At 37.0% G+C, this 26,341-nt stretch overlaps 1 long non-coding RNA gene across 2 annotated transcripts in view; it reads left to right on the top strand.

Annotated features, from left to right (window-relative positions):
* Positions 1-26,341, top strand: part of LOC107692815 (uncharacterized) — a 62,299-nt gene that overhangs the window by 2,115 nt on the left and 33,843 nt on the right. The window contains exons 2-3 of one of the 2 annotated variants that reach the window (XR_001634676.1): positions 20,371-20,533; positions 20,615-20,692. The exons of the other annotated variant lie outside the window; for it this stretch is intronic. This is a non-coding gene — a long non-coding RNA (uncharacterized LOC107692815). The remainder of the gene's footprint in view (positions 1-20,370; positions 20,534-20,614; positions 20,693-26,341) is intronic. 2 annotated transcript variants of the gene reach the window in all.

The raw sequence follows: 26,341 nt of genomic DNA, 5'->3' as shown, positions 1-26,341 counted from the left end.
ATATATATATTTATATATTAGTGTGTGTGTACCTGTTTTTCTATTCTGGTGGGGACTCAAATCTGAATACACACAGACTCATGGGGACTCATGTCACGGTGGGGACCTAAATTGAGGTCCCCATGGGTAAACAAGCTAATAAATCACACAGAATGAAGTTTTTTGAAAATCTAAAAATGCACAAAGTTTCCTATAAGGGGTAGGTTTAGGTGTAGAGCAATATAATATACGGTCTGTACAGTAGAAAAACCATTATGCCTATGGAGAGTCCCCACAAGGATAGCAAACCAGACGTGTGTGTGTGTTTGTTTGACTACAATTGGACTGCCAAAAGTAATTTTTGAATTTCAATCAGAAAATATGTTGTTATTTTCTAAGATAACCTGATGCCCTTCACATGCAGGGTCACGTGACAATAAAGCATACTACTGTTTGAAATATTTATTATTGTGTAATGAGGGCTTGCTGAAGAGCAGAAGCAGTTTTGGCAGTTCATAAAAGTTGCTTTGGGTCTTTTGTTGACCCCTTTTGGTCAGTGAGTGAACTGCAGTATTATTCTATTCAATTGGAGACTATGGTATGTAGCCTTTTCTTAATCCTAAGAAAATATCTTATGTAATGTAATTCATGTATTACTTTAGGTAAAGATTCCTGTAGGATTGTGTGTCTTTAAATGGCACAATTAAATGCATGAGAAGAACAGCATAGTCAAGTCTTAGTACATGAATGCAAAGAGGAAAATACAAGGTCAGCCTTCCCTATAGTCTGGAAATTTACAGCAACGCGCTAAGGCACTTATATGAGAGAGAGTAGAGAGGTGGCAATTTCAATTGATTGATTCTTGATAGTAATAAATGTTATATATTTCTCCCTGTCTGAGCATCTACGTAATATAAGCTGCTTCAAGAGTTTCAGACATTCCTTCGTATAACAATATGTCTTTGAGAGCGCTGCAAGTTCTGTACTTCATCTAAGCCAAAGTCTGGGGCTGGAACCAGAGTTCCTCGGGGTTGAAATAAGCTCTGGAAACTGCAGAGCACACCAGGCTTTTATTGTCTCATATTGAGGAAGCAGAGAGAAGTAATATCGCTTTCTCCCAGGATTCTGCTGAAGTGTGCCTCTCTCCTGTTTAATCTCACTGAACCTGGAAGCGAAGTGTGTGCGTGTGTGTTTATGCCACATTTGTGTATGTGGGCTTTATTATTAACCTATTGAAAGCCACGGAGGCCTTAACTTAGTGAAATATATCTTTCTTATAATTAACTGTTGATGAAAATGAGTGTTCAGATGTGCATTTTAATCTGTTCAAGCTCAGATGGAGCAGTGGGGAGTCTCACATATTTCAGATTTAATTTTTAATATAATTATCATTAATAATAATAATGTCAGAATGCAAGTAATTGATACTATCTCCATTACATTGATGTGCTCAATGCCAGTCTGTAATATTTAGTTAAATGGTCAAATGAGACACATTAAGTGAGTAAATGAGACTCAGCAGACACTGTTGGAATAAAAACCTTAGACATAAAAAGTGAATAAAATAGAAGAACTCCATCTATCAGCATCTGTTTTCGGTGAAAAACATTTAAAAATGGGACTTAACCTCTGTTGTATCACCTTCACGCAAAAGTGCATCTTAGGTTTTGAATATCATAATATGTCAAAGTCAAACTGGGATTTTTCACTTTTATGTAAAAGCATGATACGCTTCTTGAACCGCTTACTCTTGTCATATTTCCAGGCAATGTAGCAATTTCCAAAGTGGGGACACCAGCTCATGTCTTCTAATCTGAATATACATGAAGAGGGCAGCCAGTCAAAGTGTAGTTTGTCAGTATTGCTTTTATTTGCTTTTTGTTGTACAAGAAAAGCTGTTTGCACGGGAGAGAGAGAGTCTCAAATTGACAACAGGAACAATTGCTGACTGAAGAACAGAGAGAAAGTAAATTGTATTTCAGGGAAGAAATTGACCTATTAACTGTTTCTTAGAAAGTACAGGGCCATGCAGTAACTGTTGAAAAGTTTTAGTAGACAAAACAAAAAGAGGTAAACAAAATTTCATAAATAGCTAAAATCATCTTTGGTAACAATGACAGAACTATAAAAAAACAAAATTAATCTGAACCAGGAAGAGACCATATATATATATATATAGAGTATCTCACAGAAGTGAGTAAACACTCCTCCATGACGACATCACGGAGCTGGTGGATGTTAGAGACACTCCTCCACCTTCCGTTTGAGGATGCCCATGCTTGGCCATCCATCACCTTTACCCTCAGCTTCTTTAGCAAGACAGTGGTAGTCTTGGAGGTAGGGCTGCACGATAAATCGCATGCGATATTTAACGCGCATCTTATCAGTAAAGCCGGTTCTGTAATCAGCGGTAAATGAGCGGTGAACGTGGTTTTGCGCAGCTCGTCAGTGAACAACGGCTCTGTGTATATAGTTTTATAAAAAAACAATTTAAAGTAAGTGTATTTATATATTCTTTTATAATTTTTTATTGTGTTTTTAATATTTTTTTTTTAGTTTTAGAAAAAAATACCATTTCAGCAATGCAGTCTGCATTTAACCAATGCAGTCATGGTAACTGACACAGAGCGAAGATGTTTGTGATACAGTAGGACCATATTTCCACATTGAGAATTTGAAAATGATTTATAAACGAAAATTATTCATACATGCTTGATGGATCATTGACACACCCAGCGGGTGAAAAATGCCCGTGTCTGACATCTTTAAACCATGATCAGGCTGTGTAAAGTCAATATCAAGAGATCCTTCATGAAATATAGCATACACTTGACAGCATACTAAATATAACATGCTATAGTTTGTGTTTTGGTGGTGATACTGAGTCCAAGGTTATAATTCACCATACTGTAGGTTGGCTATCAGTGCTATCATTGGCTACGGTAGCACCCTGATGAGTGAACCTTATAGTAGACAGAATGTTGATTCTCATGTGAGCAGCTCTGAGAAAAACTGATTACGTTTATTCGCATTTACTAAACCCTAGCCGATGATTGGTAGGTAAAAGTGTGTAAATGGCAAATCAGGATGCCTAAGATCATGAAAAGGAGAAATCTTTTTAAAATCTAGCAAGTGCCAGCCTCTTAGAAATATCATTTGTATTCATCTTGGTTTCATATATTTTTCAAAAACTTTTATAACATTTATCATGATAAGATTTAATGACTCCTAAAATGTCAAGTGGTGTAACCATCAAGAAAAAACATTTTACTTTGAAAACAGTTGAGTGTGCACATCTTAATCATTACATTCAAATACCTTTTCAAACATTTTCCAAAGTTTTTTATATGACATCCATGATATATGAATTCATATATATCATGAAAATCATCACTTTGTCCTGGGGTTAGTCCATTTAACATGAACTTTAAAGTTTTCCGTATATTTTCATGTCACATGGAAAAGATGCTTCCTGTATTTTGGTTACACCACACTGACATGTCCTTTTTTTGAGTTATCACTGTATGAATGAATAGCCAAATAACGAATAACCAGTCTAAAACAAAACTAACAAACATATTCTCATGCACTAGTTGCTCTTGACTTTCAGAAATTGAAAATGTGTTCATCGCAAATGAGATTCTTGAGATCAATGTCTGTATAGCCTTTTTAGTGTGTTCTCGCATGAGAGTCACATCGTTGACCCAAATACACATGGCTAAAATACCTTCCATAGCAATGAAAGATGCTGTCAGAGAAAAGGGATCTGTATTTATGCATTTGTTTGCATGTCTGATAAAAATGTCACTCTGTGGACAGTAGGGAATATGATGATTGTACTCTGTCCAGAGTTCAGAGCTGCAGCTTCAGTTGGATAGCAGTAGATTAGAGGCAGATCTGAGTCCTTGCTAAAACAAATAAACACTTATTTTAACATGGCTCCTCCTTTCAATCTGTCCGAGTCTCTCTGTCTCACACACACAATAAAAACACAGATCTTTGATGAAAGGGATGAGATTAGCATAAAACAGAATTTAATGGAGTGGAGAGGATTATAGTCACAGTGCTGTAGGACAAATTTGGTTTTGTGGTTATGACCCTGAGGATCTCTGTCTATGTGGCAGTGACTCTGACAGGTGTGTTACACATAGCATATTTCAATAATCCGATAATTGGTTTTACCAACAGTTTGTTTGATTTTACTGTTAAAGTTAGAGTTGTGTGTATAAATCATTTCTAATAATAGCATGCGTTTCAAATAAACACACAATGCTTTTTAAAGGAGTGATTGCTGCATGTCTGGCTACCATTAGGCGAAAGGTTAAGTGGTGCTTTGGTTTCACCTTTATGCTGCTCCAGCAGGAAATTACACCACTTCACTTGTTATTTTTATTGCAATAGGTTTGATGCTAGATGGTGTGTTAGTTTGGTCACGGGTTCGAGTCTCGGTACCGGCAGGGATTGTAGATGGGGGGAGGGTGGAGTGAATGTACTGCGCTCTCTTCCACCCTCAAAACCATGACTGAGGTGAGACCCTTGAGCAAGGCACAGAACCCCCAACTGCTCCCCGGGCACCGCAGCAGAAATGTGTGTGTTCACTACTCACTGCTGTGTGTGTGCATTTGTATGGGTTAAATGCAGAGCACAAATTCCGAGTATGCGACCCCATACTTGGCCACATGTCACGTCACTTTTTTCTTTTTTCACGATTTTTTTCATCGCTATAGAGAATGCAAAGTGTCAGTAATATTTCCATATTGTAGACTTGCTGTTGAGTTGCCGATACTAAGTTCAGAGGCTGCCGTAGTGTTTGTGCACATACTTATACTTTATACTTCACATGCTATGTTGATAACAGCTACAAACTCTCAACAATCATTATTTCCAGTTTAAATGAAAAAATACAGTGTACATATAAAGGGATTCTTCTTGTTGTTGTTTAAAAAACATCTTTAAATGCGCACAAGCTGCTGTGCCCATCGACTCAGCGCAACGTGATTCATGGCACATGCTCAGAGTCCGGAACTGCTTTTAATGCTATCATTTTCCATATGCAGTATTTTGCAAATAACTCAGTATAACAGTCCACTAAACAAGTTCATTATCGGCACAATTATGCTGAGCCATTGTTAAACAGTGAAGCTATTTCCAACAGCAAACATAAATAAAGAAATAAATATATGAAAATATGCAAGATGGCATCTTTTTCAGCTCGTAGACAAATTTCAAACAATAAGTGAGTGTTCATCAGAAAACAGGCAGAGGTGGAGCTTTGGCCAATCGCTATAAAGATTAAATGCACACTCGTATGCATTTTCTCTCTCCAAAGAGGAAGTGCTCACTGCGCTGTGCTGACTGTGAGTCTTTGCCCTTTAGTGTGCTCACAGTGAAGCATTGGATTTTCATGAAGTGTAAAAGTCTCTAAAAGCTGTGTTTTATATCCGAGGAGATCATGTCTGTCACAGATGTGTGGTGCAAATCGACTGAGCTAATTGATGCATTTTGGCTGTGCACTTCATTATTCATTGTAGCAAAATGGAGTTTTAAGACTTTAAAAATTTGGAGTCTGTGTATACATTTGTAGCGAATCAGCTCATGGGGAAATATGAATAATTAATCCCTATGAATTCATTAGTAGAAAAGTCCATTTCGACTGTGCCTTGTGCCTCTTGCGATGGAACATGCAGTGATTTTCCCTGCTTCGCATTCCATTAGGTCGTAAATGTATCTGGTGTCAGGGTTGCCATGGTAACCAGGGTCCTGGGCCCTGTTCACAGACAACTTGGCACCCAGTATGTTTATTGGGTGAGGGGTCTGTGAACGTTTGTTAATCTAATGAATAATTGATTTGTTAAATCAAATGAAAAATTGTGTTTTTGATTGGTCCAGACGCTACACATTATTACTCAATGTATTTTATACAAGCTGCTTAAATACATTTAATTCATGTGGGTACACTGTGCCTTTGTGTATGTGTGTTGTATGATTGTGTGCGTGCATGTGTTTGTACGCATTTGTTTCAGTCTTGCAGTCTTCAAACCTTTTGCCCTGCAGGCATTGCCTGCAGCGTTAGCTCCCAGAAGCTCCATGTCTTTCTCCTACTATCTCTCTGTTTCACAGTTCTGATAATGGGATTTTGTTTATGTGTGGACATCTCTGAATCCGTCCAAAACAGTTATGACTATTAAAGGATAAGATTGCCGAATTTCAATCAGCTTTGTATTGTTACAGTGTTGGTAGTATAAGTAATTGGTTATTTTTCCTCGTTACATACACCGAGATATCCTCCTCTTTTATTTGTCAGCAAAAGTCTGCCATATGGCGTACAATGCGTCATCTGGGAGACTTTTGACAGCTCCAGGGCTTTTGTGAAAACTACAGATTGTACTTCCACATTTTTGGCGCTTCCACGTGGTTTTTATAAGTGTCCTACCTTTTTCGCAACAGCCCATTTTCCCTTTTTATTTCTAGTTGTGTAGAACTGATTTTAAAAAAGGTGTTTTGTTAAAATGCATAGACAGACAGCTTTTACAGTCTTACCAGCGGTGAATTACATCAACCCATACCAGCAGTGAATTAATCAATGTCTTTTGGCATTTTTGGCATGGTATTTTTTAATTTATTTCAATTTCTTTTTTCTAGACTCAGCTCATAAGTAGTTTTATGCTTGTAGACTAGAAATCGAGCCAAATCTGGTTCTGTGAAGCTTAAATGATGAGAGTGAAAGCCATTCTGCTCCAAAAATTTTAGTGATGGATGCCTTTTCAACACTTTCGAAACTGTAATGACTATTAAGATTAGTGTACAGTATTCAGGCAGCACATCTAAACTCTTATGAATAACATTATGCCAGTTTACAGAATTAAAATGTTATAAAAAATATGTATTTTTGTAATAATAATAATAATATTTGGCCAAAATTGAAAAAAAAAAAAAATGCTGATTCTGATGCCGTGTTTTGACTGTGTAAGCAACTATTTTGTGTACACAGCTAAACAAGCTACAACAGGTAAACATGTCAGCTGCTGTGTGAACAATTCACTGTACCCAAAAATGATGCAAGAATAGTAATTTGTAAAATATGTTTGTCTGCAATATTGAGAGGTGACTTGTTGCTGAAGAACTTTACTATGAGTGGTTTAATTTATCACCTGAGTGCACAACACCCTGAACATCATACCAAGTTCAGTTATCCAAATTTAATTACTGAAACTTCAATTTCTGTGTCAGTGTTTCGGTAAAAAAAAAAAAATTTAATGCGTTGTTTTTGTTATTATTTTTAATAATAATACTATTTCAAATGTAGAAGAATATTTATTTAGTTAGTTAGTTAGTATGTTCTTGTGCTATTTTTATTTTTTATTTTATTGCCACTAGGCAAATATTTAGTTTTCTAATGCAGTGACATTCATACATATATCCACCTGAATCATCCGCATTGTCATATTGCTAAATATTACAATTGAACATACATTTCAAGAGTCCCAAACATGCAAAAGCATAAAATGGTGGTAATTTTAAGATTGCGATGGCTGACTTTCTGTGAGTGTGTCGTTGTGGCTGGGTTCATTACTGATGTCACTGCCCCTGTTCTCAGAGCTGTAGCTCTCGGGCTAAAAGCATGAATGATTCATATTTTCTTGCATAACCAGGGACTTTGTGCCAGGCACACGCGGGGTAAACTTTCCCTTCAGAGATAAAAGAGAGCTACGGAACTAAGGGAAGCACTTTCTCAATCTTTTATACATTATACCATCTTAAGTAGCATAGGCCTGTGATGTATTAGTTGTCACGTGAATTGTGAAACTGTCGTTCCAATGGGTGTTCGGCCATATTAAGGCTATTTTTATCTTTCTAAAGATCCTACTCAGGAACCATGTTCTAAAGCACATTTTCTGATTAAGGTCCATGTTCTGGTTAAGCCTTTATTTTTCAGAACCTATTAGAAAATTATTATATTATACATGTAATAGCGGGCATATGCAAATTATACCAAAACATGCACCTTCTTTTGATTATAAAAGTATACTGGGAATGTTTTTAGTCTAATGCTTGACGTTTCACAAATGCCTAAATCTATACTTCAAAATAATTTCTTTCTTTTGGTTATGCACAGACATAAATAATTATTCCGTTAAGTAATATTCTAAATAAGCTGTTTATGTCACCCATAATTCTGATTACTTTATTAAAGCAACAACGTTGTGTTGATTGCATTTCTTGTAACCAAAATATATCTTAATCATGCTAATCACATTCATGTGATTCATATGTAATCAGAATATGACCAAAATTCCACAGTACTGATGTTGCTACACAAAGTGATACTAGAGTCAATGTTCTCAAATAAAGACATAGACTAGGATTTACTCACTCAGTTGTTCTTTCCAACAACCCTTATGCGGAGCAGCATTCACAACACACACCATGGTGTTTTTGAACATGCAGCGATCACACAGCTAGAATTTCAAACTTATCTTTGTACTGGTGTGTGGTGGAATGAGGCTTTTTTTTAAAGGGCATCTATTATGCCCCTCTTTACAAGATGTAATATAAGTCTTAGGTGTCCCCAGAATGTGTCTGTGATGTTTCAGCTCAAAATACCCCACAGATAATTTATTATATCATTTTGAAAATGCCTATTTTGAGTGGAAGCAGAAGCACACTGTTTTCGTGCATGTATCTTTAAATGCAAATGAGCTGCTGCTCCCCGCCCCCCTTTCCAGAATAGGGCTGTGACTTTACGGCTCGTACCTTAAATATTCTGCCAGAAAACATCTGTTTGGTTTTGATTATCGTGTGTATCGCGCTGAAATCATGCGTTTTAAAGCCATATCAGTTTAAACTTCTGATATAGGTTTTCTGAGCGCACACATCCAAAACACACACACAGAAAGCGACTGTCACATGGCATGTGAGTAAACTAAGTTCTCTTTCATGTCTTATTGTGCTTAAACTGTCAAATACACACACGGTTATGTTAAAAACACGTAACAAAAGCAGTCAGTTATGTCTGTGAAGGTAAACAGCTGGGAAAGAAACCACATGTTTATATTAGATGTAGCATTTGGACCAATCAGACACACAACTATTTGTTATATTTAACAAATAATCTCTAATGCCCCCTTCACCTAACCAAAGGGCCAACTATGAGGGTCTATGGACCCTTCCCCCAAAATGCAACTAACACCTAAAAAGGGCAGAACAGGCCTCTGGTTCCATGGCAACCAAAGACAAACCATCTGATAACACTAGTTTTATTGCTCAAACGAATGCGGGCAGAGCACAACTCACAATTAATTTACCCTTAGGAAAGACACACAATACCCATAAAAATGGACTCTTCTCTAATTAATTAATAGGAAAACCTTTCTGTGAATGAACACACATCTCCTCAGGACATTGTGTATACAATTACTGTTCTTCTATATTGTGTTTTGAATTGTATACTGTTTTGTGTGTGTGTTATGATAGATCACTAGTTAATATAACCCCACCGATACCATGTTTGGTCTCTTTGAATTTGTCTTCTGATGATCTAAATGAGCGTTTATATTATATGTGGGTCCATAGGCAATATTTGTTCTGTTGTTGTGCAAATTTGCAATTTGTTCTAAGAATCTTTAGTAATTTTGATTCGAGTTCCATGTGCAAATTACCATGCTCTCACACAAAGGGTCATAAAACTCCCCAGTATTTCCAACCTCCCGCTTGGAATTCCAGCCTTTCTCATTGGACAGGCCCATCCTGAGAGGTGTGAATCTTCTCAGACCTTAAAAGGCTCACGTGAGCCGGTGTGGGCGTGCCCGGTGGGCTCCAACACATAGTCAGTCAGTCTGCAGTTCTGTTAGATTCTTAGAAGATGAGAATGTGAGCTAGAATGTTTCTGCAACTCTTATGTCTGCACCAGGCTTCGGATCCTAGGATCTCAGCTGATGTCTCTCTTAGCTCTTTTTCACTTTCCACTGGGAAGAAACTCCTAATCACCATAGAGTCAGAACATCTCAAACAACTCTTCAAACCCGGAAGAATGTGATAGCAAGTCCAAAACCTTGAAACCATCAAGACTTTCATCCGAGACTGCATCTGGACACTCGTCAACGACCAAGGCAATGCAAGTATCGTACATTTAACTAAACGAAACAGAGGTTTAGTATAAGCTGTAGACCCCATTCTAAAACAGCACTGATGGTTTCACTCTGTTTCACTCAGGTGGTTAACTGACTCTTTTCATAGCTTAATTCTCTGGTTTTTCCTGATGGTTTCATCCATCACGCCTCATTTGCCCTTTCCCATGTATGAGTGATTGTTTGTTTGTTTGCTAGACTAGTTTGTGTTAGTGTTTAGTTAATAAAACTCTTGTGCACAAATGACACGAGTTTCTGATTCTGCCTTGCAAATGAATGTCCCTTTTCGATTATGAACCTTACTAAATTCTCTAATGCATTAATACTGTATGAAAGTATTTTTTGTGGCCACGGGAATATTCTTTCCTAGAGTTGATATGAACTTACACTGAATGTTTGCTGGACGAACAGAGTGGTTGATGGCAATTTAATTCTGCTACAGTTATTACTGGCAGCTGATATAAATAATTGTAATTAATCATAATTAACTGTAATTATTTATCTACATTTCCCTTTTGAGCTAATTTGCTACATAGATCTGTGTATTAAGTGACAGCAGTGTAATATGCAGTACCTACTGCTGTCTACGCTGTTAATATTAGCCAAACAATTAAATAAAATCAGAAAATCACTCACTGCTCTTGACTGAATAACTTCTATAGCTTTAATAAGAAGACATTTCTAACTTGAATGCTGCTTTTAAATGCTCTAGCGTGAAGATAAACATGGCGGATTGTGTGTGGCTCACTCAGGGTGAGGTCTTCGCTAATACGGCGGTGTCAGTCAGTGGCCGTGGGCGGGGCCTAAACATTGTGACGTCACAATGCTCAGAGAATCAAAACGGCATGTCTAATGAGACTGATTTGGTTTAATGGTGATTAAAAAATAAGGAGTGGGTAGATTTTTAACATCGTAGGGTAGTTGTGTTCACACACTGCCAACACACATTTATGTCCAAACACCATGTAAAAGTGGATTTTGCATAACAGGTGCCCTTTAATGTAATTTCTGCATTTTTAATATTTTTACAAAATAAATATGGAAAAACAGTTTATATTTTACTATTAACAACAAGCACACAATACTGTAATAGTATTTGTTAAAACCATGTCACATCCAACTCTTTAATCCAAAGTTTTTAAAAGTAAATTTTTTACATTGCTAAAATAAGTTTTACAGACACTGTCTTCCTAATTAATTAGAATTCAGTCTAATGTTTTGTATTTTATTTTTGGTGTGTTTACTATCTTTGTATATTTTACCCTTGCTTAGTCTCTTGTTTGTGATTTCATGTCAGAACCACATAAACTCAGTTTTTGCTCTGAGCTTGCAAATTAATATTAATAAAAATACATGGATTAAAGTATTTTTGTCACAAGCCAAATACAAATTTGAAAAAGTCCTCTGGTCAATATAACATTCATTTAAGATCATTGCATGCTTAATAATAAATGCATCGTTTTCTCTAGCACTGAAAGGCATTGCTCCATATAAATGTTGTTTGTCAATAACGCTAACTAAATCTGACAAGGCTCTGGTAGCTTGCTAAGGAGGGAATCTGTAAGAAGTTTGTGCACTCAAATGGAAGTCAGTTATCTTGCTGCAGTTTTGGTCGGGATCTGAGAAGCAATTCTGATATTGTAACAATATTGCACTCCAGTGGGCACTTTGTTTGTTTGTGTGATGGGGGGGTCTTCTTTCTTTGAAGACTTTGGGGCTGAGCATTTAACACTGGAGGTTATTGCATCTGAGCTTCCTGGATCTGGGCTGATTCAGAAATGCCAGGAAGGGTGCATGACCTTTTCAGCCTCCACTAATCCTCTGCACACATGAAGCACCTGCAGAAGAATGGCTCCTGTATCACATGCTGTGCTTTGGACTGAAAAAAAAAGAGTCTATGTTTAGATGTGTAGTTTATTTGTACGGTACTTATTCTTTTCTTTGTAAAAAAAAAATATTCTTAAATATGTAACTTGTGCTAAACAAAATAACAATATATTTACTTGATTATTGTAATTACTAATCAGCTATTCTTGTAGCTTTAGGAACACAAATAATGCATCTTAGTGGAGATTTCCATTTATGATACATTCAGGTTCAAGTAGTACTAAAAATATAATAAAGTTTATTTAATATTATTAAAAATATATGTATTTTTAGTAGTACTTCCAGTTCTTTTTTTTCTCTCTTTTGTTTTTCCTGACAAGTTTTTAACCTGCATGTGTCTCAGCACACCCTCTTTCAAAAACTGAAGAACTGCTTCCTACACTGCTGGTCAGTTCGTTACTTTGAGCTGGCATAGTCGATTCCTGGTCACCCAGCGGCTATGTAATCTGAATGCTCAGTGGACACAACTGTCGACAGTCCCATCATACCACAGAAGAGGACTCGTTTAGTAATGAGGTTTACAGACAGCTCTGGCCACCAGAGAGAGGAAACACTGAAACGCACTTACAAGGTTAATTAAAAACGTTGTACCATACCGACACCAGCTAAGATAAAAGGTGAAAGTTAAAAAAAGGAGAGCAAAATTATAGTGAAAATAGTACTCCCACCCCTTCACTTTATTCCTTTAATCACTGATTACTCTCAACTCGTTAATTGGAGATAATTATAGGTTTTTAATTTTCGAATGTAGGTTAGTGGAGAAAGTGAGAGAAATCATTACAAATGTCAAGGGGTTTCAGAGTGACGCAAATAAAGATCTTGCTGTGTGGCAAATATATTAGTTAAAATGAATGCATTGTGCAAAGCAAAAGGCTAGTGCAATGGTAGTCTTTGACATTAGTGCTGTCAGCTCTCTTATAGGAAAAAATTAGATATATCTCACATTTTATTAGTTTGTTTCAGTGACCTACTCTGACGAAACTAACTGACCGACTACTTTTAGCTGTAAAGTCCTTTTTGGAGTCATGACCATAGAAGAAAAACATCAAGGCTGAATACTGAGTAAATGAGTTTTGTAAAGTAAAGTAATGTTTTTGTTTTTGTTTTCTTTTAATAGCATAAATTACTTTTTAAAATAATAATAAAATTGTATTCCTCACACTATACAACTAACTATGTGCCATTTGCTTACTGATGTTGATTTATTTTTCCTTTTGAAACTGCATAAAAAGTTTATTTTCTCAGTTTTCTTTCCTTCTGACCTCTTTCACTGCTGTACATAGTTTATAGGATTTATAGGCTGCTGTAGAAAAGCTTTGGGATGAATGAAGGATCTTGTACAAGAAGTATGGTTGCCTGCAGATGTTTACAGGTCTGAAAGAGCAGTCTTATTCCTTATGTAAAAGCAGACATGATCCAGAAACCAATATATCACATATATATCACATATATATACACAAATTAGTATATTGATTATACTAATAAATGAAGTTAATGTATTAATGTGGAGTTAAGTATTATTGTACACATATGAACATTTGACCTTGTTCTTAGTTTGAAAGACAAAGTTAAACAGAAATGCTGTGAGCACACAAATCTGCTTATCACACAGGTGACCTGATTTAACCTGCTCACTGTGCTATATACAGCACCAACACCTGAAATGGAGCGTATAGTACGTCCTCTTCCCTGGCTGTGACGTGGAAGCGCATGTGCAAATGCACATATACAGTACACACAATTTACATAATGCCCATTCATGCATACATTTATAGATGTAAGTCTGTTTCTAAAAATGTACTACAGATGAAATGGCTCCTGTGTGAATCAAAAGACAAATACTTGTAATGGCAGTAACAGAATGAATGTCTCTTTTTTTTATCTGCTATCTTCATTTTTGTATGTAGCTTTTTTTGTATTCACCTGTTTTAATGCAGTGTATGTTTTTGAAATCGTAAATTATAACATCTCATATATTTAATGGCACTTGATCCATTTTGATTTCTGGCATAATTGTTCAGCCCCATATATGTACCAGAAGCTCGTATTTTACAGATCACACAACCATTAAGGAATCATTAATCATTTCTAAATATGCTTTACAAGTTGTGCAAAGACAGACTGGGCAATTTACTCTACCATGCTTATTCAATATGTTGTTTCTTTGTAGACCTGGCCTCCTAAAGCACTTTACACAGTAGTTATGATGTTGTACTTTAGTAGTAGCAGATGTCCATGAGATGATAAATCCAATTGAAACTGGTGCTGCATTAGTATTCAGTATTCGTAGGTATTTTGTAGAGTGGTGTTTTTTTATTATAATAATTACTATTACTACATGTATTATATTTTTGTTCTTTTTAAATTAAAAATGAATAATATCTATGTATGATGTAAAAAATGTTTTTACATACACTACCGTTCAAAAGTTTGGGGTATATATATATATATATATATATATATATAAGCAGTTAGATCTTTTTTAAAAACATAAAGTGGTATATATATATATATATATATATATATATATATGTAACATGTTTAATGCCATTATTACATTTACAGTACCTACTGCACTTACAGTACTGCACCTTTGTCACACACACATAAATTAACAAAAGAAATGTTAATATTACCCCATAACATCGACACTGTCTATAACACGACACTGTCTATAACATGTATTATGTCTCGAGTCTCAGTGATAATTCTACCATATAAAAACTGCAAAAATAACTAATAAAAATCCCATCTAAATTTAATTTCTATGTGAATTTGCAATTAAAATGTCTTTCTTGGACAAAGAGTCTCCTTTTGCTGATAAACCTGTTGGACTAAGGATTCATTTTGTGTGAGCATTGAACTTGGTTACCTCGGCAGTCCTCTTGGAAAGGTTCTGGCAAATCCAGCTCAGACCAGTCTTTAGAAACAGAACAGAACATTTGTAAAGAGTTCTGCAACTCTAAAACTGTACATACACGTAAACTAGTTTATGCTTTGAGCCACAGCCATATCACCCTGCAGCCCAAGACTGGTTGCCCACTGAAGCTAAGCAGGGTTGAGCCTGGTCAGTACCTGGATGGGAGACCTCCTGGAAAAACTAGGTTGCTGTTGGAAGAGGTGTTAGTGAGGCCAGCAGGGGTGCTCACCCTGTGGTCTGTGTGGGTCCTAACGTCCCAGTATAGTGACGGGGACACTATACTGTCAAAAAAGCACTGTCTTTCGGATGAGACGTTAAACCGAGGTCCTGACTCTCTGTGGTCATTCAAAATCCCATGGCACTTCTCGTAAAGAGTAGGGATGTAACCTTGGTGTCCTGGCCAAATTGCCCCCCTGGCCTTTGTCAATCATGGCCTCCTAATAATCCCCATCCACTTGATTGGCTCTATGACTCTCTCTCCTCTCCACCTGTAGCTGGTGTGTGGTGAGCGCACTGGCGCCGTTGTCCTGTGGCTGCCGTCACATCATCCAAGTGGATGCTGCACACTGGTGGTGGTTGAAGAGAGACCCCCCCCCCCATGATTGTAAAGCGCTTTGGGTGTACAACAATACACAATAAAAGCGCTATATAAATGCATCATCCATTCATCCATTCATTCATTCATTCACTCACATGTCAGTGACTGTAAAAAATAAATAAAGTTAAAAGTATGTAATGTTTGTGCATTGTACATATTCATACCTACAATACTACACTCTAAAAAATGCTGGGTTGTTTCAACCCAACTTTGGGTCAAAGATGGACTAACCCAGCTGTTGGGTTAAATTTTTTAATTACATTTTTAACCCAAAAGTTGGGTTAGTCCATATTTGACCCAAAGTTGGATTGAAACAACCCAGCATTTTTTAGAGTGTAATGAGATTAAATTGTGTCTTGACTCACTTCATCATAAAAAGATCTAGGAGGGTCCTGGCAAATGGCTAATACAGATTGTTTAATTTATTTATTTTAATTATTTTTCAAAGTTGGCCATCTAGCCTAAGGACGATTTGAAATTTCTATTAGGCATATCATGTTCATTTGTATTTATTACCTAAAGTACTTATTAACTCTTTATCGAGAATCCCTGCCTTCAAGACCTAGTATGAGATATAAAAATCAATGGAAATATGAATTTATATTTATGCGTGTTGTTACACTGTTCTGTGTTGTAATGTGCCATTCATAGCTACAGAGCAATGCATGATGGGAAAACATGGGGAAAAGAGGCCAGGGTTTATTTTACCATGCTGCAGCACCATTAAAGTCACGTTCTGAGAACTATGCCGAAGGCTCTCTTGCTGTATCTTCTCTCTCTCTCTCTCTCTCTCTCTCTCTCTCTCTCTCTCTCTCTCTCTCTCTCTGCCCGTGTTCCTGTCTCTCTTGCCCTGAAAGCATGGCTGTAATTCCGCTGAATAGGCATATCATGAATTTAACTGGGGGAAGAAAGCTGGGTAGCAAGCCAGGCTTTCTGTGCAATGCTTTATCAAAGTCAGCCAAGTGTATTAAACAGATCCACTATAGGCTGTGGTATAAAAGTGCTGTTTGCCACTGCAATCGGGGGCTCAAGTTGAAAAACAACACTTCCTCTCAAAAAAGGGTGTGGTGTTACTGAGCCCACCCAGGTAATGTCTGTTGGAGGTGGACCTCAAATCAGGCATGGCACAAATGGATTACTGTCAGTGTGAAACATGTTCATTTTCCATGACTATTTTGAGCTGCAGCTCTTGTTGATATGCATTATTATTTTTTCTTATAATGTACACCGTTTTCTCAACATTTAGCAAACAGCATTTGAGCTGTTTGAGTCCTTTGTCAGTCAAGAGACTTACAACTTTCCACTTCATTTAGTTGTTCATATATGGTTATTAAAGGACATACTGTATGTAGCTGTTTAAAATATGACATTTGCAAAGCATTTAACATAATTTTCCATCATGACCTATTTCTTACCTTAGTCTTTTATCCACATGTTTTCCAAACTAAAGTTTCTTTATTGGCATCAATGGTTCCATAAAGAACTTTAACATCAATGGAACATTTCAATGCACTAAAGGTTCTTTATAGTTTAGATTATTAAAAAGTTATCCATTCTGAGACAAAAATTGTTATTTTAAGAGCTGCTCACTGAAATGTTCTTTGTGGAACCCAAAATTGTTCTTCGTAGTTTATGAAAACCCTTTTTGAACATTGAAATTTTTCAAGAGTGTAAAAATTATAGAATAATAATTGAGTATTTTGCAGTGTTTTCTTTTGTAGCGAATGTTTTACTATAGGAAAAAAAAAACTTTTGATCTACACGGGTTTTCAAAATCCTTTTAAAAAATGGTAAAAGTTGCATGTAAGGAATAAAAATCAGCATTTTAGTTTAGAATAAATGCTAGCCTAAATGTTTGCTTGACAACTTCCACGTTTCAACTTATTAACTACATTATTTCATCTGCTCAAAATGTGCATATGAAACATTTCCAAGTAAAGAGTAAAATGTTCAGTGCAAAATATATAGCAGGATTTGATTTTGTTGTGAAAGGTGGGAGTTACTGTAGTTAGAATGTTTTATTGATTATGTCAGTAGTAAAGAACCTTTGGTGAAAGATTATGAAATCTAACAGTCTTCATTAAAATAATGAGAACTTTTGATTTATGCCCAGTAAGAAAGACATTAAATAAACCATATAGGGTCAGTTTTGAGGTCATGTTGTCTTAATATAGCTGCTCTGCTCATTTGGGATGGCACACAGAAACAACGGAGACATGAAAGTCTTTGGGCAGTTAGATCATCATTTATTTTGTTCGATTACCCCTTAGCGCTTGGTTGCAGTGTGGCATAGCGTCACAAGGCTGAGCAACTGTCAAAGCATTAGCGAACTGTCACCGCTGAAAATACAACCTAAATCCCTCTGCAGATGAGACGTGTATGGGCCACTAATGCAATTACCTAGTCTACGCTCTTTGATATTCCCTCTCCCTCTCTTGTCGTCCCTCTATCTTCACTCTTTCTCTCACTTTCATACCCGCACCGCCACCATCACTGGAGCTTACCAGTGACATGGTTGTTTGACACCACTTAATTGGAAACTCTATTAAAACATGTTCTGTCCTGTACTTCGGGCTCTCTTGTCCAATTGCCAGTAGAGGAACTCTTAATTGAAGCTGTATGGTATGCATTGAGGGAGAGAGATGGGGGGAAAAAACAAAACAAGTGAGGCAAACTCAATAGGATGCAGCTCGGAGGAAACTTCTAATTACAGTATCTAAAATATAATTTGTTACACATTGATTGAACTGTGGATGTATTAATGTCAGAGCTCTAAAACCAACCCCTCTGAGACGATGGCGTGTGAGGACATCTAAATAAAATCCTGGGTGTGCATCTAACGGCTTAATTACTAAGGTGCCATCAATAACAATTCCAATAGACCTCTTACAAGCCATCTGTGCCAGACAGGGGTCAGTTGCACACATTGATTTTCATAAACTATATGCGGATTTGGATCAACAGGAGCGGAACATCGTGCATTAGTATTCAAAGTGTTTGTGTATGAAGTGACTGCGGGGAATGGAGAGGGCCCTCTTCAGAGAATGTGTGGGGAAAACTAACATCCTTCAATGCAGGGACACCTGTGGTGCAGTGCAGCCATGCATAACTTGTTTCTACAGCTCATCATAACGCTCAGGGTACATAATCACAATGGCAACAAGGTTTCAAGACACCAAAGAGATTTGAAGGTCAGGTGTGAAGACGTGTACGTGCTTGAGCCTGCTGTCTTACCACCTCTTTTGCTTTGTTCCAAAACCTAGTGAGCTGCCTGCGGTGGCAGTATGTTAAGACATCATAAATGCCATTCCAAATGGTGGGAGACTTTAATTATGCTGCCTCTTAAGACACCTTGTTTTGCCATGAGCTCATTGCAATGCATTTTTGGATTGTCTTCCTTTAGAATACAGTACATGCAAAGTTGCCAAAATGCTAAAAATAATACATCTTCTTTTTTTTAGCATTTTGCCAGCATGTGTTCTTAGAGAAGGCAATCCCAGAATTCATTGCATTGAGCTCCAAGACCAAGAATGTGGACAGAGTAGTAGTAGAAATGTTGTTTAGAAGCAGAATATACAATATATAATTGTTATCTATTGTGGAATGCATTAATATGATAGATGAATAATACTGTATGCATGTATATTTACCTTTTGCAGCCTGTATTTAAAATAAAATAAAAAACTAAAAGGTCTGAAGTTGATTTTATTGATAGAATACATCAAAATACAACAGTGTCTCTTTAACAGGAGTGTGTTACGGCTATAAATAGCAGTTTAGCTTAGGATAAGGCAAAATATTTATATGACAATTTACACAAGTCAATCTATTTCTGCTGCTAAAAAATTACTTTACAAGCAAATGTGAAAAGTGACTTATTTATTGGGATAACATTTCATTCATCTGTCAAAGCGTTTTTTTTTATACCAATTACATTTTTTAAATACAGAAATTACATTTATTCTTATCAGATTATGCATTGTTACACTCATGTTGTTTGTATTGAAATTGTGTGTTTAACATGAGCATTATTTATATTAGTTCCTGTGTGCCATGACCTTAGAAGGCTGCTTCCTATGAAGGTGATGAGGCAGCTTGCTAGGTTGTGGTACATGACTAATTTCTCCATAATGCTGTTTAAGTGTATGCTTAGAGGACAGTTCTCACTAAGAAAACAACCATGTTGACATGCATATTTTCACTTGTGGATGTATTTATTTATATTTTTTGGATTCCTTGGTTATAGTTTTGTCTTCCACATGCATGTAATCCACACAACATAATTGGAATCATTTTTGAGAAGAAGGACGCACGTAATTTCAGACTTCCTGTATTTGCCTCTCGTGACAGGATGCAGTTCGTTCTCTTCTGACAGAGAGTGTGTGAGGCACATCTCCCCCGTTGCATTGACACACCAGTGTGGCAGCTAATTAAAAGTGAATCTGTGAAGAGCAGACAGTTAAAGAAGGAAAGAGGCACAATTAACTGGGGGTGACAGAGGTATCAAACTCCTGTACGCCTCACATTTAAATCTACACCGACGCTCGAATGACCACACAAACAGGTGTGGAATAAGAATTGCTGTGCACTGTTCGATGCTGCGGCACTTATGGGGTCACGGTCGATCTCCCACCCTGCCTTCTCTTTTTGTTTTGTTTTTTTGTATTATTTCAGTCCTTTTCTAAAATCTTTCCCTTTTCGCTGGGGCACAGCTGCTGCAGGTCTCTCTGTCTCCGGGGAGCGAAATGAAGAATAAAGAGCTGAAAGAAGTTGACTGACAATAGAGGGAGAGGTAGAGAATGAAGGCGGGGGGTTGGGGGATAGTTTCTGCTAAGTCCCTTCTCGACCATCCTTGGCAGGTCAAGGAGACGGTCGCCAGTCAGATCACCAGCCGCAAACGGATGGCCCTTCCACACCGGTGAAGAAACCTTCACCTGCCCTGACCTCGCCAACACAAGCAGTCCAAACAGACAGAGCGCAAAATGGCAAAAGAGATATTAAACAATGCAGTTTCCTTCAAGTGTAAGTAACAAGCCACTTCAATGAATTAAAAAAGTCGAAACTGCCTGACTTCCCCGCAAATCTTATTTTTCTTTTGTTTAGATTTCCTAGTGCTCATGCTTATGGACCGTCCTACTTACACATGTGTGGTGACAGCCTGGTACTGCTGTGTGCATCCAGGTGAATGTTTTCAGCTCCACTCTTTTGTTGTCCATTGTGCATGTGTGCAGAAAAGTGAATGTGTGTGTCTGTGTGTGTGCAAGTTTGGAGGAGGCCACAGCTGCATCGTTGAACCGTTCAGTGCAAGATTCCTCTCAGGCTCATTTGACACTCGATTAGCTCACACCTGAGCAAGGCCTCTGCCCATACATCAGCCCACACCCCGACAGTACACACACCTGCGGACAGCGATAGGCACAGTCAGCAACACGCAAATGCTGCCTCTCATTGGTCAAAAGCTGGTAGCTGCTAAAAACATTCTTTCCAAATCTGGAACTTTAGTTTTCTCTGATTTAACCTAATCAGCAAAAGTCATGAAGAATTAATGTGATGCTATAATGTTTAGTATGTTTTTAAACTGTTAAAATGCCTTAGGGTCTCTAAGAACCAAACTGAATATAAGGGTTAAAAACCGTCTCTTGAGTTTAGGGTCACAGAGTCATATGTTTTATTGATATATTATCTCTGAGAACATACTAAATCTCTGCGTCTGAGCAGGATTCAACAGCAAACATCTCAGGTGAAATTTATTTCTCACAACACTGAAGATCCAGAAGGAGCCACAGTATGAAGATTGAAGCTTCTCATTAAATGTGGCTCAGCAGTTTCACAATAACACAATTCCTCTTTCTTAACATGTCTATACGAAATCAGTTTAAATCACCTTCTGTGTCAATCACAATCAGCATTTCTTAAGGTTCTCTCCTAATTCATTTTCAGGGTGGCATTAGATTTTTATTTTATTTTTTTGTCAGCTAGATTGAAAGGAGCCACAGTTTTATGCATTGCATTTTTTTATCCCATTTCCTTATGTTTATAAGTAATTATTAGACATAAAAAAAAAAATTGTGCCAGCCTGAACTCACGGATGTGGCTCGCTCAATTATGTCATTTCTACCTTTTGCCGTGGCCTTTATGAGCTAACTGCATATTAATAGCCTAATTAAAAGGAGACAAGAAGTTTAGTTTGAGTGACTTTTGTGAAGGGACATGGTTTTCCAATGTGTAGACAACGAGTAATTATAGCGACGTCTGAAGAGTTGGTTTAGGAAGTTGATAAGAAGTGTGAAGAAGAGGGCAAATAGAACCTTTTGACTCCTCAGCTCAGGAAGACAAAACGTGAAAGTCCTCTCCGAATTAATATTTCATGAAATCCACGGCATAATTAAGCAAATCCATACTAGCTAGTTGTTATATGCCTTTATTTAAATTAGACTTGGCACATATCGAATGCTATCTGATGCCAGCTTCTCTACTTACTTTGACAAACCCTGACAGACTCTTGTGAAGAACGGCAGTAAAAGTATGAAGGACGTTTTATCAGGTGCTGCTCATGTGTTTATGCTGTGTGTGTGTCTAAAGAGGGGTGTTACAGCCACAAGGATAATGTTCCTCTCTCTCCTTCTGGCCCATTCTTTGTCTGGATGCCCACCTTGGCTGGCTCTTCACAGCAGGCCTGTGGTGAAATAGACATCTATCCAACAGAGAGGTTAATAATTGTGCATCTGGCTCTCCACAGGGCCCTGTTCCCCCATTCTTACCTCTTATTTAATCAAACACAAGAGGTAAAATGCACGAGGGTGTGCAAGACAAGATATAGGCTATGTGCAGCAGTGTTGTCGAAGGCATTTTCAAGCCACTAAAAATTAACAATGATGCGTAACAAAAGCCACTGCAACAACATGGATGAGCTGGTGTTTGGTCCAGATCTTGGGTTTAGGTCTTAAATCTTAAAATTATCATAAACTATTTAATAACCATAATATACCCAATAAATTAAAAAAACAAATGTTGCTGACTAATTTGGTTGCTAAACATTTATTTCTTTGTTTTTTTTTCTTATATATATATTTATATATATAAGAATATATAAATATAAATATATATATATATATATATTTCTTCCAAATCAGCATATTAGAATGATTTCTGAAGGATCATGTGACACTGAAGACTGAAGTAATGGATGTCAAAAATTCAGCTTTGCCATCACAGGAATTTGTTACATTTTAAAAAGTATTCCGATAGAAAGATATTTATTTTAAATTATAACAATATTTCACAATATTACAGCTTTTCTGTATTTTTTTTTTAATCAAATAAATGCAGCATTGTTGAGCATAAGAGACCTGTATGTATAGAATACATATTATTTTAGTATGCGATCCACAGCACAGTTAAAGGCTTTTTTTTTTAAATGTGGAGTATGAAGTAGCCCATGCAATGAGGCAGACCTTTTGGTCAATTGAAAGCCTCTGTATGTGCACATATTAAATAAAATAGATAAACACAAGTGCCTGCAGATTAAAAAAGGGTCCGGCTGTGATGAGAGATAAACGGGGGTACTTGCCGAAGGTAGAGCATTAAAAGAAACAGAAAAGGAGAGAGAAAGCTGCTCGTCTAGGAAGGGGAAACCCATCATATCAATTTCAGCCGGCCTAGATATAGCGAGACCCCTTCCCCTGCCTTCAAAGCACATGAAAGATCGCCTGCAGATCACAGTCAATCAGCCACATTCTGTTCCAGCCCGGCCCTGCCTGAGTTCACTCCACTCCAATGACTTTCACACAGCACTTCTGAAACGCTCCCATTCTCTGGCTATCTCTCTGTACAGCTCATGTACTCTGGCTGACATTATGTAGTGTGACCTTTGATATTCTTCTGAAAGTCTGGAAAGCATTCCACACTAATTAATGCACAAAATGGTTGTTTGGAGGGAGGGAAAAAGTGTGAATCGTGATCATTTGACATTATCAATTACAAAGCTATTACTCTGATTTTTAAGGTCAGCAGTTACTTAAGATGTTGCCTCAAGTCAGTTTGGAGCTCAAACAATGATGTTGATGATGATGGAACCCAAGGTAAAAACAGGCTTCTTTAATTACTGTAATATAACATTTTATTACATGATTAGGCATTGACTTTCAAGCCCATCATGCTTGATACAAGTTGCTGTCTCATAACCTCATATTGTGCTTAAAATTAAGGCTCATTACCATACTATTACAGTGAGTTAGAAACCTAGAGTGGAATTCAGGCACCCACAGAAAGGTTTGTGTATTTTATGACAAAAAGGCTGTTAAAAAGATCAAATAAAGTGTCATTTATTAAACTGTTACTATTAATGGGAGCTGCATCCATATTCTAATATTTTTTTAGTTTAATTAAACAACTTTTAAGGAATTCTAGTGCATAATATCCCATGTTGCCTTTTCCCCTTCAAGATAAACATGCCCTATTATTTTGCAGAGGTTTATATCTTGTCTGAATCCCCTGCTTGGTCATATTGTTGAGCTAGGGAGAGTCACATGTTAAAACATTTTTTATTTATTTTTTTTGTAATAAATCAGTGTACATCTGTCTGTTAGTATATGAATTTCTTCTCAGTAGGGAGCGCCATAATTCATGTTTGTGTTATGATGAAAATCTCCCTCAAAGCTTGTAAACAGAAGCCCTCAGAGTCACAGCGCAACATCTAAAACCTGTGAAATAAACGGCGAGATGCAAAACATCTGTGTGGTTTCATCCAGAAACAGATGTGTTTCTAAATGTGCGTATGATTGACTGACTGTTTGATGGAGAATGAGGAAGAGAGAGGGAGTGAGTTTGTTCCTGTAGGTTGGTCATTTGTGGTTGGTCATTTATTTTGAAGCTCTGCGAGATTTACTCGCCAGGAGCACGCCATGCTTCATAATGTCAGCAATATCTGGCACTTTGATCCATTCAGCAGTGATTCATTATGGTCAGGAGTGGCATGACGTATTCCTGCTTGAGATGCCTATAGACTGTGGAGCTTCCATACAACAGGCCTATACAGACTATAATGTGTTCAGGAATGTTGCTTTTGAACGTAACATGTTACAATAAGTATGTTAATTTATAACTGTTTATTAAATAATCAAAAATATCTTTATTTTTTTCCCCCTCATCATTAGTTGATTAATCTCCACAATGGCATGCATGCTTGACATGTTTTGTTTTGTATTTTTGTGCTTTGTTTTGTGATGTTTTTTTTCTTATTTTTTTGCTTTGTGTGTGTGTGTGTGTGTGTGTGTGTGTGTGTGTGTGTGTGTGTGTGTGTGTGTGTGCTAGTTTTTGTTGTGTTTATTCCACCCCAAATCCTCCCTTTCTATAATTTCTTGTGCAGCTAAAAGAAAACAAATTATATGATTAGGATAATATTTAACAAATAATGCCCTAGTTCACTCATTACTTAGGGAAAAATGTATCTGATAACTTTAACCCACTTTACTTGTAATGTGATTATCATTAATATAGGCAAAAAATTATGAATAAAGTATAAGAGAGAGGAAATAAGATTGAAAAGCCAGGGTGCGAGAAGATTTTGAAATATACAGCTGTGTCTTACCTTAGTTGTTGTCATGGTATATCATCATGTATTGTGTATCTGTACACTCAAGATGAATGTAATAATATCGTATTACCCTTTGGGAAATTACACCCACACTTTATAGATTAATATCATTTCATCTGTTTGCTTTGGAGGCAAAACCTTATCCTACTTTATCCATTTCATTACACACAATAGTGCTCTGCAGTATACAGTATAGTATTTTAAGGCTCAGTAAGACCACCTCATACACCTGTATTTACTGTATACGCTTTATATGACCCCTGACCACTAAATGAAGGAGTTAGCAATAAGCGCTTAGAAATGTCCTAATTGTGACCTCACAATTCAAACCCTCTCCTTGATCTTCACATATACAGTATAGACACTTCTTGCTTGCTCACAAAAATATACCCAGTTTCACTGATTTTCACCGTCTTAACATTGCTCAAGGCAGAGTGTTTTGATTTTGAAAATCAATAGTATAAATGGGCAAAAAAGAAGGAAAATTTCTGCAGGCAGCTTGTGCACTTAGAGAACACCTTCACCTGTGTCTGTATTGTGTGATTTGTATTTCAAATGCTACACGCTTTGTTACTGGGGGCGGAAATTGGAAGATGTCAAGGAAAGCAAGCACAGCAATATCGACCATTGGGCCATTTGCATTAAAAGCCAGTCTGCATTGATATATATGAGCCTGTGCAAAGTAATGCAGAGCGGTTCTAAGCCCCTGCGCTCCCAACTTCTTAACTCAATCATGGGCTTAACGCTGTAAATCACCACAACTATGCTGTGATATTAAGGAAATAAAACACTAAATTTAATGCTGACATCTCCTAACTCTTAAAAAAAGATTTTAACAAAAAGCATGAGAAAGAAATGAAAAAATATGATAGAATGATGAATGGTGTTATCAGTGAAGGGAAATATAGTGCTAAGTGAGTTTAAACAGTAAAACTGTCATCTGAATGGATATTAGTTGTCCATGGTCTCAGGCATATCCCTTGGTCGCTGTGATTTTGCCAAGTAAGACATGTTCCTGGATCAACATTACTGTCCAAAAATATAGACTAAACCCAATCCCTACCCCTAAACCTAACCCTACCCATAATTTATTCCTAAAATCAGTGAGAAATGATAGCTGATTAACAAGGGTGTAGAAGCACCTAACCCTGATCGTAAGCCTAAAACAGATATTTCTTGAAAAGTTATCCCTCAATTCTGATTGGTTAATTGGAATGTTGTTCCAGGATCAACAA

This window comes from Sinocyclocheilus anshuiensis, unplaced genomic scaffold (genome assembly GCF_001515605.1).
Source record: "Sinocyclocheilus anshuiensis isolate Anshui unplaced genomic scaffold, SAMN03320099.WGS_v1.1 scaffold774, whole genome shotgun sequence".
In the NCBI taxonomy this organism is placed as follows: Eukaryota; Metazoa; Chordata; class Actinopteri; order Cypriniformes; family Cyprinidae; genus Sinocyclocheilus; species Sinocyclocheilus anshuiensis.
This window is presented reverse-complemented; position numbering and strand designations above follow the sequence as displayed.